At 44.2% G+C, this 15,375-nt stretch overlaps 1 long non-coding RNA gene across 1 annotated transcript; it reads right to left on the reverse strand.

Annotated features, from left to right (window-relative positions):
• Positions 1–963: 963 nt before the first annotated feature.
• On the reverse strand, positions 964–8,289 carry LOC129665162 (uncharacterized). The gene is made up of 3 exons (XR_008718342.1): positions 8,149–8,289; positions 1,743–1,892; positions 964–1,051 (listed from the first exon to the last, which is right to left on the reverse strand). It is a non-coding gene; the product is annotated as an uncharacterized LOC129665162 (long non-coding RNA).
• Positions 8,290–15,375: the final 7,086 nt, after the last annotated feature.

Genomic DNA, 15,375 nt, shown 5'->3' on the forward strand with positions numbered 1-15,375 from the left:
CAGGGTTGGTGCTGTTAACTGCAATTACTTGTGGAAACATCTGGCACATAGAAGATAATTTTAAAGTACTTGTTAAATAGAATTATTCCCATCCCCCAAACCTTCGCCTCTATTATAATGTACCTTACAGACAAACACTGGCCTTACTAATTCTTTCTCTCCAGAATTTTCACACTGTGTCTTGGTACACCGGATGAAAAGTGTGTAGAATACGTTTTTGTGGACCCAAAATAGCCAATGTCACAAGGTGAAACAAATATGAAAAGCATTTGAACTGAAATGAACAAACTGTATTTGCCAGGATTCTTTGTTGCAAGGTCCGTATATCCAATTCAAACAAGCTTAAAAGAAAAAAGAAAAGAATTATTTACCCCCATAATTGGGAAGTATTGGGCATATCTGGCTTAAAGCACAGCTACATTCAGGGTTAAAATACTGAAGTCAGGACAATTTCTCTTTCTAGCTCTGGGCCTTGCCTCTGTGGCTTTATTCTCAGCTAGTGGGAAGTATGTATGCTGTCTTATGAGCCCAAAGGGAAAAGTTCTTTCTGTCTTTGTGTTTGTGCGAAAATACCATTGACCCTGCTTGGGCACTGTGCCTACATTTAAGCTAGTCAGTGGGTACAAAGGACACGGTACTGTGGATGGTTCTGCCAGGGCCTCATGCCTACTCTGTAGCCAGTGGGAAAGATGTAGGGTGGTCAACAGCCCCTTAGACTTTAAGGAACAAAGGAGAAGTAGTTCCTCCCATAAGAAGGGTGCTGCAGACAAATCAACTCGTTTTGGGCACAGACAGAAACTAATACTCCTTTTCCCATAAGATGCTTATATTAGTTAACTTGAGCTGCTGTTTAAAAATGCTCGTAGGACCAGCTCAGTGGGAAATGTTACTTGCTGTCAAGCCTAATGACCTGAGTTTGATCACTAAGACCAACATGGTGGAAGAAGAAAGCTGACTCAAGTATCTTGTAAAGAGAAAGGTTTATTCAGCTTCTTTAGGTTCCAATGCAAGGTCAGGTGATTTCACGGTTTTTGTTTGTTTGTTTTGGCTTCTGGAAAGGGGTGTCCAATGGCAAAGATGGTGTCCCATATGAACAAGAAAGTAGAGGAAGAGATTATGATGTCACAACCCCATTCTAGGTCATACCTCCACTGACCCAAGAACCTTTCATTAAGCCTCATCTCCTAAAGGCTCCACCACTAATCAACAACACCATCCTGCTGACCAAAGCCTTCCAAAGCCTCCAGGAGACTTTCAACATATAACTAATGCCCTATGTGTCAAATCGCCCACTTGGTATTGTTAAAGGACCTATCTCATTTGTTGATTAGTGTATTCATTCACTGTTATTAAAGGAAAGAAACTCTTCTCCTTCTTTTGAATGTTCTGGTGCCAGGGGTTGGGGTAAAGCCACGACAGAGACAAAACACAGGCTTCCTCCTACAGAGTTTCTGTTCAAAGAGGCTCAAACACCTGTCCTAAACACCAAAGAGGAATGATCTCAGTTCCAGGGTATCATGTAGCTGGCACCATTGATCTGTTGGCTGCACTGGCCTCTTTTAGATGTGATCATAGGATCAGGCTTTCAGGTGAAAGATCATACAAAGCCAATTCCTTCAGCACCTGGGCATACTTCTCACACAAGGCACAAGGGAAAACTCAGAGGTTTTCTTGTTGTATTAGTCAGGGTTCTCAAAGGGAACAGAACTGATATTAAAAGGGGGTTAATTAGACTGACTTACAGGACATAGTCCTGGTAATCCAGCAAAGCCTGTCTCTCAATGGAGAGCCCGAGAATCTGGTAGTTGTTCAGTCTGGATGTCTCTGCAGTCCCAGTCTGGTGCTGGAATGTGGGATCATTCCTGGAGAGCTGCTGTTTTCCATGATGGATCCTGAAGAAGTTGGATTTAATACCAAGCATAAGAACAAACTCCAGTGAAAGTGAGGACAAATGGGCAAAGAACAAAAGCTCCTTTCTTCCATGTCCTTTTAGAGGGGCTGCCACTAGAAGGGTTAGCCCAGATTTGGGGGAGGTCTTTCCACTTCAAATAATCCGATCAAGAAAATCCCCTGCAGGTATGGACAGCATCTTGGGTTTTAGCTGATTCCAGGTGTTTATGTTTGTGTCACACACATACAAATCAAAAACAAACAAATACAAAATACCTATCAATTTGGTAAAAAAAAAAAAAAAAGATGCAACATAACGTTCATTATCATGATCATTTTGAGGTGTATAGGTTCAATTCATCTCAACCATTATGTAGCCATTCTCCAGAATGTTTTTCACCTGTGAAACTGAAACCCTACACTCAGGAAACAACAAACTCCTCATTTTTCCCTCCCCGAGGTCCTGGCACCCACCATGTTCTGTGAATGTGACTATTCTGGTTACCTTCCTACGATTTGAATCTTGTGGTATCTGTCCTTTTCACTTAGCAGAATATCCTCCTGGCTCACCCCTGTTGTAGCATATGTTAGAATTCCATGTCTTCTTAAGGCTGAATGACACCCTGTTGCCATGTCTACCTCATTGTGCTCATCCATTCATCCATGGGTAGACACTGGATAGCACCGTTTTCTGTGAACATGGTGCAGAAGATCAGTGTTGATGGCAGCAGCCTGGGTATTCTGGGACTCTTAGCAGAATTCAGATTGGGCAGGGTCTCAGCGGGGCCTTGAACAGATTAGCTCTGAGTTAGAAGGGACAGCACAGGGCTTGGGATGTCCTCTTCTAGATTTGGCTAGACTTAGAGGATGGGACAGCTTTCTGAGGCTGAAAATATATCCATGCATAAGGGAGAGGATCCAGAGGAAGGAGGAGGCCAGGCTTCATCTAGTTCACAATTTGGGCAGCTGCTGGCCGCAATTTCACACTTTGTTGATTTATTTTCTGAACTCTTGTCAGGCCATTAGAGGTGACTTCCAAACTATAGCACTGTACTAATTGCTTTAGGAGAGATCTGTGCTGTTCTTCAAGGCCCTACCCCCACCCCTCCTCTTCCATTCTCCTCTGAGCATTCTACCAAAGCTCTCCCTGAAACACTGCTAGCCCCACCCTTCCTGGCCCCAGTAAAGCTTAGCTCCCCCCCCCCATTCTCCAGCCCCACTTTCGATTCTCTTTGTCAGCATTGCCTACAGCAGACTTCCTGGTTCATCTGTTTATATTTTGTCTACACTAAACTGAGGTGAGAAGCCAGATTCATCTAAAATGGCCAACTGTGCCTTTGCACCGAAAAGTCTTGTGTTCGTTATGGTGGCTTTGAAGGCAGGAAAGGACAGTGACATGGATTGAACTGAGGGATGCTTGGCGGTACCTGGTATAAGCAGCCTGTTAGCTGGAGGCTGAGCCAAATAGAAGTTGAGTATCTGGGGGCCTTTGAAATGGCTGCTGAAGACAAGGGAATTGTTTGTTGGAACTAGGCGACCCAGGAGCAGGCTTCACGATGCTGGGGATCAATACTGTTTCTTCTAAGGAAATAAACAGAATCAATGCCAGCTGCCCTGGGTCTCAAACTAGATCTGAAAGCCACAGGTCCATGGATGGAGGCTCTATGCTGACTTTGTAGAATACAACAGTGTGTACTTGTTTGAGAAACTGGGAGGAACATTACTGAATTTCATTCCAACAACCAGACCTGGGCCACCAAAGGCCTAACACACACGTATGGAGCATCAGAGGAACATATAACTGAACAGTTTAAAGAGGTCTTAGACATTGTGATAGGCATGTTCTGCTCCTCTATCCACCGTGGCATGGCTCAATGGAAGCATACACCTGCTGGGCATAGACAGCCTCAGTATGTTCTCACTGCTACCAGAAGCCAGCACCAAATAGTCCTGTTGGCTCTCTACATGAAAGTGTGTACATAAATTCTTTGGTTAACTGAATCTAATCTCATTCCAAAAGGGCTTCTTTTCTATGGCTTTCTGGTGAATGGATCTGGAGGCTTTGTGAGCATGCGTCATTGCTGAGTAGCTCAAATTCTTAAAGCTCAAATTCAGTTAAAACCCACTGCTTTCTCACTGTAGGACATTCCTTAGGCTGTGTGTACAGAGACGGTTTCCTTAGGCGGGGCCTCTGCCTTGTAATCGATTCCATTTGCCCTGTACTTGCCTTGGAATCAACAGAAATTTCTCTGTGCATATGGAAGCTCTTAAAGGCGGCTACCATGTCTTCCGTTCCCCTACTGCTCTTTGTCTGTCTCTTTCCTACAGGAAGTCTTTGAAGTCATTGTAGTAGTTTCTTAGGATATTTGTTTCTGAGAGCCTTTGCTTTCTGGCTAGCCTCTAGTGGTCATGCCTTGAATCATCCATTTTCCTATTAAACTGAAGTATCACAATGCGTTCTATATTTCATCTCTGATTTGGAGTGTTGTAGAGCACAAGCCAGCACACAGGGACATTTAGGTGGGCTTTGAAAAATGAAAAGGAGTTCACCAAGTTGACGAGGTACATCAAAGCATTTCTCAGCAGGGAAAAGTCAGCCAAAGCATGGCTGTGACTTATCTGGGTGGCTTCTGTCCATTCTTGTATGAACCAAATCGTTACTTTTCATGATTTTAAAAATTTTTCTGAGAATTATAAAATCCCAGAGTTGCAAACATCCTTAGATGTGTACAAGCCCCAATCAGCTGATTAAAGAGCCAGACTACCAAATTCTCGGTCCCTTCCACCACAAAGAGTGGCTTTTGAGTAACTTCTGTGATAGGGAGTGTCACTCTTTTGAAGCAGACCATTCAATATTTTTACTTCTCTGTCTGAAAGTTCCCACGTTTCAGTTGGAACCCGCTTCACTGCCACGTTAGTCATTTTTCAGAGTTATTGAGCATTTCATTTGCTCAGCACTATTCTAGGTGTTGTGTGTGTGAGGAGGGGCTCAGAAGGGGTGCATGTGGGGGATCCTGAATGCTCCATAGAGTGATCAAGGAGGAGGAACAGGACAAGGAAGTGCAGATAATTTGCACTATAGTTGGGGGACCCCTAGGAAAAGAAAGCACTACAAATATTGTCATGGAGACATGGATTAAATACCAAGGGTGTGCAGAGGAAAAGATAGTCAGCTTTTATGAGGACAGCAGAGCCCACCTGTTTTCTGGAGTATGCAGCCATCAGAGTGACCTCTTTACAAGCCAAGTCAGATGACATTCCATTCTAGACCTTTCCAGGCTTTCCATAGCATTCAGGGCCCTGTAGGACTCCATACAATGTCGTGTGAACCCCCACACTTTCTCTTCTGCTGTCACTAATCTTGATGCTCTCTTAGTACTTGAGTTAAGGATTTTGCACTGGTGCTTTCTCTTTAGAATGCTTTCTGGACTTCCCCATGGATTGTTCCTTTACATCATTCAACTATACAAAAGTCTTCCTTCCATGCACCATGGCTCATCCCTTGCAATCCCTCCACTCTGCTGTATGTACCTTGTAGTATTCATTACTATCTAAAGCATCTTTATTATTGTCAGTCTCCTCAAGATTGTGATCTATGAAAACATTGAGAATGTTGTTTACGGCTGTATCCTCAGTGCCAAGAACACAGCCTAACACATAACAAATGAAAATATAAATATCAGAGAAATAAATGTAAGTTAATTTCAGTAACTTATAATAATATTTAGCCTATTAATCTATTAAATAATAATTTTTAAAAACTAACAGAATGTGACATTAACACCTGATATACTTTTGTAGCTTCTAGACACAAATCCAATCCTTTCGGAAAGGAACCCAAACAGTTTCTCATTTAAAATCCTGTGCTATTTCCTACTTTCTATGATTTCTCAAAGGATTTTGACTGTGGCTCTGAGATTTGCAAGTCTTTCCAGTGTCTAGGAGATTTTCTACCTAGGCTGAGGTAGCAACAAATTGCACGCGTGAAGGATTCTCATCTAGCATGAGGTTATATTTTCAAGTCAGCATGCAAAGGTAAAATTGACATATCACCAAGATTTCTCTGAATATCCTAGCATCAAAACAAACAGTGGGGTTCTGCAGTTGGGCACCCGAGGAATTGGTTTGTTTGTATTAGGTGCCCTGTGATGTGAAAAGTAGGGCTCTCTGAACACCAGAATCACCCTCAGCCTGGCTGGGTGCTTTTCTCACTGGATACATTTGGGAATTAAGGCAGAGAGGACAGCAATTTACATCCCTACTACAGCCAAGTAGTTCTGGTCAGGAGCTGGACTGAGTATATGAATCCTGCCTTACTTGCTTAGCATGGGAGAACAGGCTGACTCAACCTCTCTGTGCATCAGTTTCTTCATCTGTGACGTGGGACAATAACAGTACCTGCCCCAAAGGGTTGCATTAAATCTAAACCCATCAGCACTTAGGCACTCCTTGGACTAGCAGCTGAGTGTGCTGAGCATGTCCGTCCGTATTTGCAATCACTTTAATTAACGCTTCTCTCCTGTTCCTGTTGAGACCTAGGCTCAGGGGTTGGCAAGGCAGGCAGAGTGTGGTAGACTATTTAGGTTGTAATTGCTTGTTCTCGCACCTTCTTTCTCTGTATCTTGTTCTCCAGAGGCCAATAGTAGCATTTGTCTGATGTGACCTCGCTCAAGTGTTCTGTCTCTGTGGGAACTCGGTAATTATTGATTATCATACAAACCCTACTTTGCACACATTTCTAGAGAGGTGGAGGCAAACAAGCCAGCAAGCAAACAGCAGATTTGGAATAGTTTGAGCTCTTCGTCTGTCACTCTCACACTAAATGCTTCCCACTAACTCTGAGTTTGGGCTTTTCTTGCTGACCCCCTCCAATATAAGCCATTGAGTCTCTTCAGTTGCTCTCAGCTTTTCTGGAATCTTGCCTTCGCTCTCTGGCTTCAGCCTTTTTTTTTTTTTTTTCAGATTCATGTTCTTCCCTTTCTTTTAGCACTGAGAAAGTTAAAAAGTCAGGAAGAAAGGCAACACAGCAGAAAATGCATGAAAAATGACCAGCCAGGACTTTTTTAAAATGTGAGAAGCAGAAGAGAGCGAGGCCTGAGGAGTTGGCATAAAGAGAAAGGAACACTCACTGTTATATACAGCAGAAGCTGCTGTCCTAACAGAGGTGATGAATTCCCACAGGCCAGAGCTGCTGAGGATGGGGGCTTTCAGGGACAGCCAGCCTGGCAGGCAGGCCAACTGCCAGGAAGTAGAAGCCACACTTTGACCACATCTGGAAAGTTCGGCTGTTACAGCTATTCCCTTCTTTGTAGCCCTAGTATGTAATCTCTTGTTCCTATTCTGTTATTAAAATTACAGAAGAAAATATTATATAAGGACCCAGTAAGTTCCAGATGTTATTGTCATCCTTTGTTCCTATAGTTGACTCATTCATTTATCCATTCAACATGTATTTTCTGGGCATTTATAGTCTAGGCATAATGCAAAATACAGTGTGAAAATATGAACTAGGGTAGGGTGCAGTGACACACACCTATAATCCCAGCACTCTGAAAGTCAGAGGCAGGCAGACCTCTGTGACCAGGTCAGCCTGGTCTACAAAGTGAGTCCAGGACAGCTAAGACTACGTAGAGAAACCCCACCCCACCCCGCCCCCACCCCCACCAAAAAAGAAAGAAAGGAAGAAAGAAAGAAAAGAAAGAAAGAAAGAAGAAAAGAAAGGAAAATATGACCTCAGTAAAGACTCTTTCATTAAACAGTCATGCCTGAAAAGAGAGAGAGGCACAGAAGCAGCTCTCACAGCAGGCTGTTCAGGGTCTTAGACTGAGTGTTCAGCAGTTGCAGTGATCCTGTGAATCACAAGAAAAGGAGAGAGAAGCTGGACCGGGAAGAAATGAAAACCAGTGCAGGGTGTGCCAATGAGCCGGCTGCTGCTCTGGCAGTGGGCTCAGTCCCACTGAGGATCACTCAGAGACGTTGTGGAAGCTGCCTCCTGTTGTCTCAGAATGTGAAGTCTGTGGCATTTGCCCAGTACCTCCCACTCCTGGCCTGCCCTGGCCTCTGGGCTAGCATATTCTTGGCCACACACAGTAGAAGAGGCTGGTGTGGACAGAAGCAGTGATGTTAAGAGAACATGGCAGAACACTGAAGTATCTGTTATGTTCACTTAGAGAAAGAAGCACAGAGTGTTATGGAAGGGGAGTTCACGGCTTAAACTAGCTGTGTGTCTTCTTTGAGGAGCTGACAGTTATCACTCACCTACCACAGGGTATCTTCTAGAGCTGTTCAGCGATGCCTGAGCAGAAATTCCCTGATGCCTGGCCACACTGAGAACTGCGAGTTCTGGGAAGGCCTAATAAGCCAACTCCTGCCCGTAGGACCATGGGGTCACCAGCAGGACAAGGACTCTGGCAGCTAACGGATCCTCACAGCGTTGTCCTCTCTGAAAACGAGAAGTGGACAATGGACAGAATGAGCTCACATTTGCTTTTCATAAAGAACCCCAAGGACTTTATTGTTTTGTTTTTCCCCCCCGCAACTCATTCCATGCTTGTGAATTGTTTGTTCTTTCTTCTAGAACTGTCACCTCACAGCAGCCCTGCCCAGTCCCCACCCCCACCCCATGCTTGCTGCCCTCATTCCTCCTTCATAGCACAACCTCCCAGTTAGAATAAGGATGTGGCAATCAGGCTGCCCAGAATTGCTCTCCCACCTTCAGTTCGTCCTGAGCAGAGTTCAGATTGCACATTTCCCGACACTCAGAAAGACCCATTAATATTTAGCAGGTTACATTTCCAAAGCACTTTGCTCATATGAATTGATCTTTTCGGCACCCCCTTGCGAGGCAGCTCAGTACTGCTAGCTCTACAGGGGACAGAAGACTTCAGGAAGATAAGCTACTTAGGCCAGGGCCAGGGCTGGTGAGTGATGGATCCAGATTACCACCAAAGGTCGATGACACCGGTTGTCTGTGTCTCCAGACAGAACTCTAGAGTGGCCGTGGCACACCCTCCCTCTCCAGGATGTCCTGGAACACATCCAGCCCTCAGAAGGTTTAAATAGAACGGATTTGTCATCTTTAAGATTGAACTGCTTACAAACCAGCTATCATTTATGGACCCAGGCACTTCACATAGATTGTGTCATTTAATTCTCTCAACTCTTGTCCAACTTCTGTAATATCACTATTAGTTTGTGAATCAGAGAAGAGAGGCACAAAACAATTAATTGACTAACTTAAAGTTTCCCAGCTAGTAATTAGCAGAACAAGGTTTAAACCCAGATAGCTTCTGAGGTCTTAGCTATTTTCAGCCTGATTAAATGTGGGTAGATGGACAAGGTCAAGTGGAATTGCTCTTTGTGTGAGGTTCTGCCCACTCCTGGGCAGGTCATCAGACGTTGTGCACAATTATTTCTGCAAGTAAAGAAATAAAAGCACCTATGGGGGAGATACAAAGTGAATAAACTGTAATTAATAAAAATAAAATTAAAAAAATTAAAAAAGAAATAAAAATGTGTTTGTGAAGAATGAGTGTGTAAACTAAAGTTGCTGGGTGCTTAGTTTACTCTGAGGGTTTTTGCTTTTTCCCTTCCATTCCAAAGTCTTGCCAAAAGTACAGAGAGGATTAGTTTGCACAATATTAAATAAATAAGTGGGGGGTCTGTGTGCCATGTACGGTGTTTAATGATGACACTCACTCTTGTTGGCAGAGCACAAGGGTTGTGAGAGCTCTTTGACAGGGACAAAGGAGGAAGGCAGGAGTGACCTGCTATCCCAGAGAGGTAGCAGACATTTTATGAGGGTGACCTGAGTTACAAGCTGATGTGGGTCAAGAAAGGAAAGGTCAGCATGTGCAAAGAGAATGGAAGTATGAAGAAACAGGCAGGTTTGGAGGCCAGACAGTTCTGTGCCTCTTGCTTTCTTCCACTCACTGGGTCAATCTGTGGTCCCAAAGTCCTGAGTGAGAGGTTGGTTCAAAAATTCTAGGGTGTCCTTGAAAATGTAACTGTGACAAACACAGTCAGATTTTCACCTTTTGGTGTTTTTGTTGGCTAAAAAGGATAATTATTTAGCAAGTCTCTACTAGATATAAGGTACTGACCCCAGAAGCCCTTGATGGGAATGGTACCTTTCAAAGTGCTGTGGGGCCATTGAAAGGGCTTGGAGTGGAGGCATTGTATCCTGAGAAGAAACCATGAAGAAGAGTCACTCTGTCTCTATGTCTCTCCTAAGGGAAAAATAACCAGTATTGTAATTTAATTCTTTTACATTTTTAATGCTTTTAATTGAAATAGAATTATATCACTTCCCCTTTCTATTTCCTCTCTCCAGACCCTCTCAGTTACCCTCCCTCTGACTTCTCCCATGCCTCCCAAGTTTACAGCTTCTTATTCTTTGATTATATTTATTACACACACACACACACACACATACATATATACAACATTCTGGACTGTTTTCGTTGTTTGTGTGTATGTGGCTTCAGGGCCGACCACTCTGCATTGGACAATCAATAAGAGTACCCACCCTGAGAGAGGTGGGTCAGCAGTCACTAGCTGCCTGTACTTCTTTGTCTAGGGATAGGGTCCTGGGAAACTTTCCCATTCCATGTTAACTTGTCCATTGATACTGCTGTTGTTTCTGCCATGCTTATGCAGCCATTTCTAGGCGAGATTGTTTTAAAGCTGCCTTACTGGTATTCAGGCTCTTACAACCTTCCTGCCTTCCCTTCTGCAGTGTTCCCTGAGCCACGGATGCAGGGGCTGTGATGTAGATGTATCTGTTGGGGCTGGAATCTCCGCGATCTACTGATCTCCATTCTCTCTCCAGCTGAGTGGGCTTTAAGTCCAGTTGGACAGCTGTTGGTACTCACCAACACATTGGGTGCCAGTTTTGGGACCTTTCTGCATATCTTGCCACCCTGCTAGTTGTCATGGTTCCTAGGTGCTGCAGCTGGAGAAGTCTGAGTTATGTCCAGTTGTGGTTTTCTGTGATGGTCTCCATTTGCTTTAAAGAGAAGCTTCTTTGATGAGGGGTGGTGGCTACACTTACCTCTGGGTATAAGGATAGGATTCAGAATGTAATAAAGAGGTATGCTGGTCTAGCAAAGTGGTGGTAGTAGCTTCGTTTCTAAGGCCTATGACCTCACCAGCCCCTGGAAAGCTAGGTTTCCAGTACTAAGCATGGTTTCCCTTCTGCTGAGTGGGCCTTACGTCCAATTAGAGAGCTGTTGGTTGCCACCACCATATGAATGTCAGTTCTTGAATCTTACTGTGTATCTCACCATGCTAGTAATTGTTGTAGTTCATAGGTGTTACAGCTGCGTGGGAGTGTTTAATTGCTTTCCTCCCTTGGCAGTTTGTACAGTATTTTTCGAAATGATGGAAACTAGACTACAGGAAAGAGTCTTTCAGGTCCGATCCAGCTCAAGTTGTCCAAACCCTATGTTCTAAGTGTGTGGTTTCTTCAGCAACAGAGGCCCACCTTCAGTCCTTGGGAGTCAACCAGGAGCTACGTAGATAATCTATATTGTTTTGTGAGTCACTTCAGAGTGTGCTATAAAGGAATTTTAATTCAGAACATGGCCTCTCTGGCAAGAGATCACATCAAAGACCTTCCAGATCTGTGTGATCTAGCTGGAATACAAACACACCTTTAATCTGGGAGACAGAGGCAAGCAGATCTGAGTTCAAGGCCAGTCTGGTATAGAGCAAGTTTCCGGTAAAGAAAAGCTTAGTTAGGTCCAAGTGTAGTGGTACACACCTTTAATCTCAAACAATGAAGTTAGTTTGTAGAAAGAAGCAACTATGTTTGAAAATGATTAATGAGTAGAAGAAAATGTGATGAATCAGAGGATTTGACAGAATAGGATATGCCCAGTTCTCACCAGAAGAGAAAGGGAAACTATGTAAGGGGCAATGCAGAGAGAGGTGGAGGCAGTTTTACTGGGACAGTAATACAGAGACAGGTTGCAGAGAGAGAACTCAGGTGAAGACAGGACAAGGCAGAGAATGAGAAGGAGCCAGAAGATTAGAGCAGATTGCTGGAGTTAAGTTTGAGGCCAAGTGGAGCAATTCAGAGGCCAGGAGAGAAGCCAGATTGAATAAGTCAGCTGAGAGAGGAGTTTGAGGCAGAACAGCTGAGTTGAATCAGCCAGCCCAGAGCTCAGAGAGAACAAGAAAGGGTGAGCTTATTCAGCAGAGAGTGAAAACATTCTAGGCCTAGATTAAATTGCATGGAGGCAAGAAGCTTCCAAGACTAGGTGTAGGCTAGCAGAAGAAGACAGTAATCCTCTGAGACAACAACTGAAACAGGCAAATAAAAGTTCTTCTTCCGTGTGTGTGTATGTGTGTGTGTGTGTGTATACATGCTACATGCACCTGTGTGAAGATCAGAGGACAACTTGCGGGAATTGGCTTTTTCCTCCTATCTGTCATGTGGGATTCAGGGATCAAATTCAGGCTGTCAGGCTTGGCAGCAAGCACACCCCACTGAGCCATCTCATTGGCTCTCGTATTGCAATTTACAAACCATTTTGTTCCCTATTCACATTTGTCCCTTCTGAGCAAAAGTTTATGATAGGTGGACCTCCCTTTTCCTTATTAGTTCTTTATAGTTTAGCAAACAATGTACCATTCACTGTGTAATTTAGTCTTCTCAATTAGCCAGCGTAGTGTGGTCTTGGTGGCTCTCCATCTTGAAGCTGAGTTTTTGTGACTCATCTAAGGTTCTCCTCAGGGCTCTGGTCTCAAGCTTGTTTCCTTATATGTAGTATTTTGCCTTCCAGCCCCTGCTGGGTGTTCAGCACAGATAGACCTGAGTGCCAGAGGGCCCTGAAAGTGTAGTGGAGTGAGAAGTATAGCTTGATACACATGGTGAGCTAGGCCTTGATGGTGTCAAATACAGGACAGAGATGAAGCAAAATGTCCAGACTTGTTATCAGTTACAACTCTCAGGAGCCAACTCATTCTCAGATGGTTCAGTCAGGGCACAGTTTAAGCACACGCACCTCGAGACTAGGAAGTGGATTGAACTGCCTTGGTGCATGAAAACAAGACAGAGAAGGGATGGGCAAGTGGAAAATATGTTATCTGCTTTTACCTCACAGGCCTGAGATTGGACCAAGGCAGTAGTAGCTTCCATGCTTTCTTTCTGGTGGCTTCAGTTAGAGTTGGAGAGTCCTCTGGGCTCCTGTTTGAGTTCTGGAGTCATCATCATTATCAAAGTGAATGGAATGAGAGCTATCTGCAATGTCCTGCCCTCGTAATGTCCTAAAACCTCTCCAGTTGATGGCTTTTACTATGTTTCGTTAATAGCAGTATTTAGATACTAGTCAGGTGGTGAGGGTCCAGCACCCCAAAGCCCAGTGAAAATGGAGTCTGTTGTGTTTGTAAGCTGAAATTTACAAACGGAAAGATTTCTTATGCTAGGAGGCACCGACCAGAGCCTACACTTCCGGGGGAAGAGGGAAGGCTTACCCTGTCCCTCCATCCTGATAACAGTTTCTCTTCCATCTTCCATACCATATGGATAACTATGGCACTGTATTCGGAGAACACTGTGAAATGTTCCCTGGCACGATGGGAACTTGTCTCCTACACAACCTGTGCCTGCCTCTTACTCCACAGGCACACCTCATTAGGACTGTCTGTTTTGAAACTAGGCTGGAGATAACCATTTCCTAACAAAATCCTCCAACCTCCGCTAGGTATCTTGGGACTCCAAACGGTCACACAATTAAGACGGGGGGCCTGGCACCAGGAACTGTAGAGGAACAGAGTAAAGGTGGAGTAGTTCAGCAGTTGACTCTAGAGCCAGAAGGTCTTAGTTCAAATCGCATGCTTGTTTATTAGCTTCACGGCCTCAGGCATATTATGAAATCTCTGTGCTTCAGTTTCCTCCAATGGGAAATAATGGTGTACATGGGTCCTAGATGATAAGATTGCATGAGGACTGATCAGATGAATCTGTGTGTGAAGGGTTTGGCACAGACCTGGAACACACTAAGCACTTGTTAACAGCTAAACATCATTATTTACTAAAGGAGGGATTTTCTGCATCCAGGATGATTCTTTTTCTTTCTTATGTCCTTGGAACCTCCACTCCGTGACCTTCTCCCTAATTTACATTTATGGAGCCAGCTGTTCCAATAGCCTCTCTTCTGGTTGGGGATGGGAAGGAAAAGCACCTTGCATATGAGCTCTTATTATTTTTGGTATTGCTTACAGTGTCATCTTAAACCAATATGCCACAGCTCATTTTCATTCAGCACTAAGGGCCCTTTAAGCCAGCCATTCCCCATTTACTCGGTTTTAAAAAAAGAAGGTCTTCGGGTTTCATGTTCCTTTATTGTATTTTGTGAGGCACTGAACACACATTGGATACTATGTAAATGTGAAATTCTCTAACAATAGCAACAGACAGATGAGAAACTCAAGGAAGTGGAGTCACCATTTTGAATTTAGCTTTTTATTGATGGGCTGAGTGATTTGGAAGAGACAATGTGGCTCCAAGGCTAAAGAGCCCACAGGGATTTCCATGGTGAAGGTTTGAATCTCAGTCACAGCAGCGGCTTCAGTGACCCCAGGCAAGCAGCTTCCTTCCCCTGGACCTCAAATTCCCCCCATGCATACTGGGCTTGGTGCCACAAAACTGCCTCCTAGGGTTGCTAAGTGAAGCCTGGCCATATGTAGTTGTGCAGATTGTGCACTGCCGAAGGGTGCCAACTCACGGGGCAAGTGGGTGTAGGACGCCGTCATACTCTGCTCTCAGTTTGTACCCTGGTAATGGGTTGTGGCCACTCAAAGGAACAGGGTGCCTTGTCCTTCTGTTCTGCACAATAGCATCAACACGGGCTAATAGAGACCCTGAATTAAGCAGCTTGACAGGAGTGAGGCACAGAGTTCAGCAAACAGGATTTAGAAATGAATTCAACACCGCTCCTGAATGCTTGCTATGTGCTAGGCCCAATTCTAGGGGCTTCAGATATGGAGAGGGATGCAGGTAACTAATGCATGTGGTTCTGGCCTTCCTTCCCCAGACTACCCTCCACTGTAGTCAGTCTATTAACAAGTCTTGTCAAGGGGCTGGAGAGATGGCTCAGAGGTTAAGAACACTGTCTGCTCTTCCAGAGCTCCTGAGTTCAAGTCCTAGCAACCACATGATGGCTCCCAACCATCTAGAATAAGATTTGCTACCCTCTTTGGCACACATGCAGACAGAACACTGTGCACATACATAATAAATAAATAAATCTTAAAAAAAACAAGTCTTGTCAAACTCACCCCGTTTTCTCCATCCCCCCTGCCTGCACTTTGCTTCATTATGGGACACAAGGACCCCTGCCTCTGCTTCTTGAGACAAAAGCAAGAATGTTCATGTTGAAAGGTGAATCAGATATTACCCCATTTAAACCCTATGAAGGATCTAATTCAATCCAGGGTTCTCACGATGGTCCACATTCCATCCACTGAACCAAAACCAAC

This window comes from Psammomys obesus, unplaced genomic scaffold (genome assembly GCF_907164565.1).
Source record: "Psammomys obesus unplaced genomic scaffold, mPsaObe1.curated_primary_1811, whole genome shotgun sequence".
In the NCBI taxonomy this organism is placed as follows: Eukaryota; Metazoa; Chordata; class Mammalia; order Rodentia; family Muridae; genus Psammomys; species Psammomys obesus.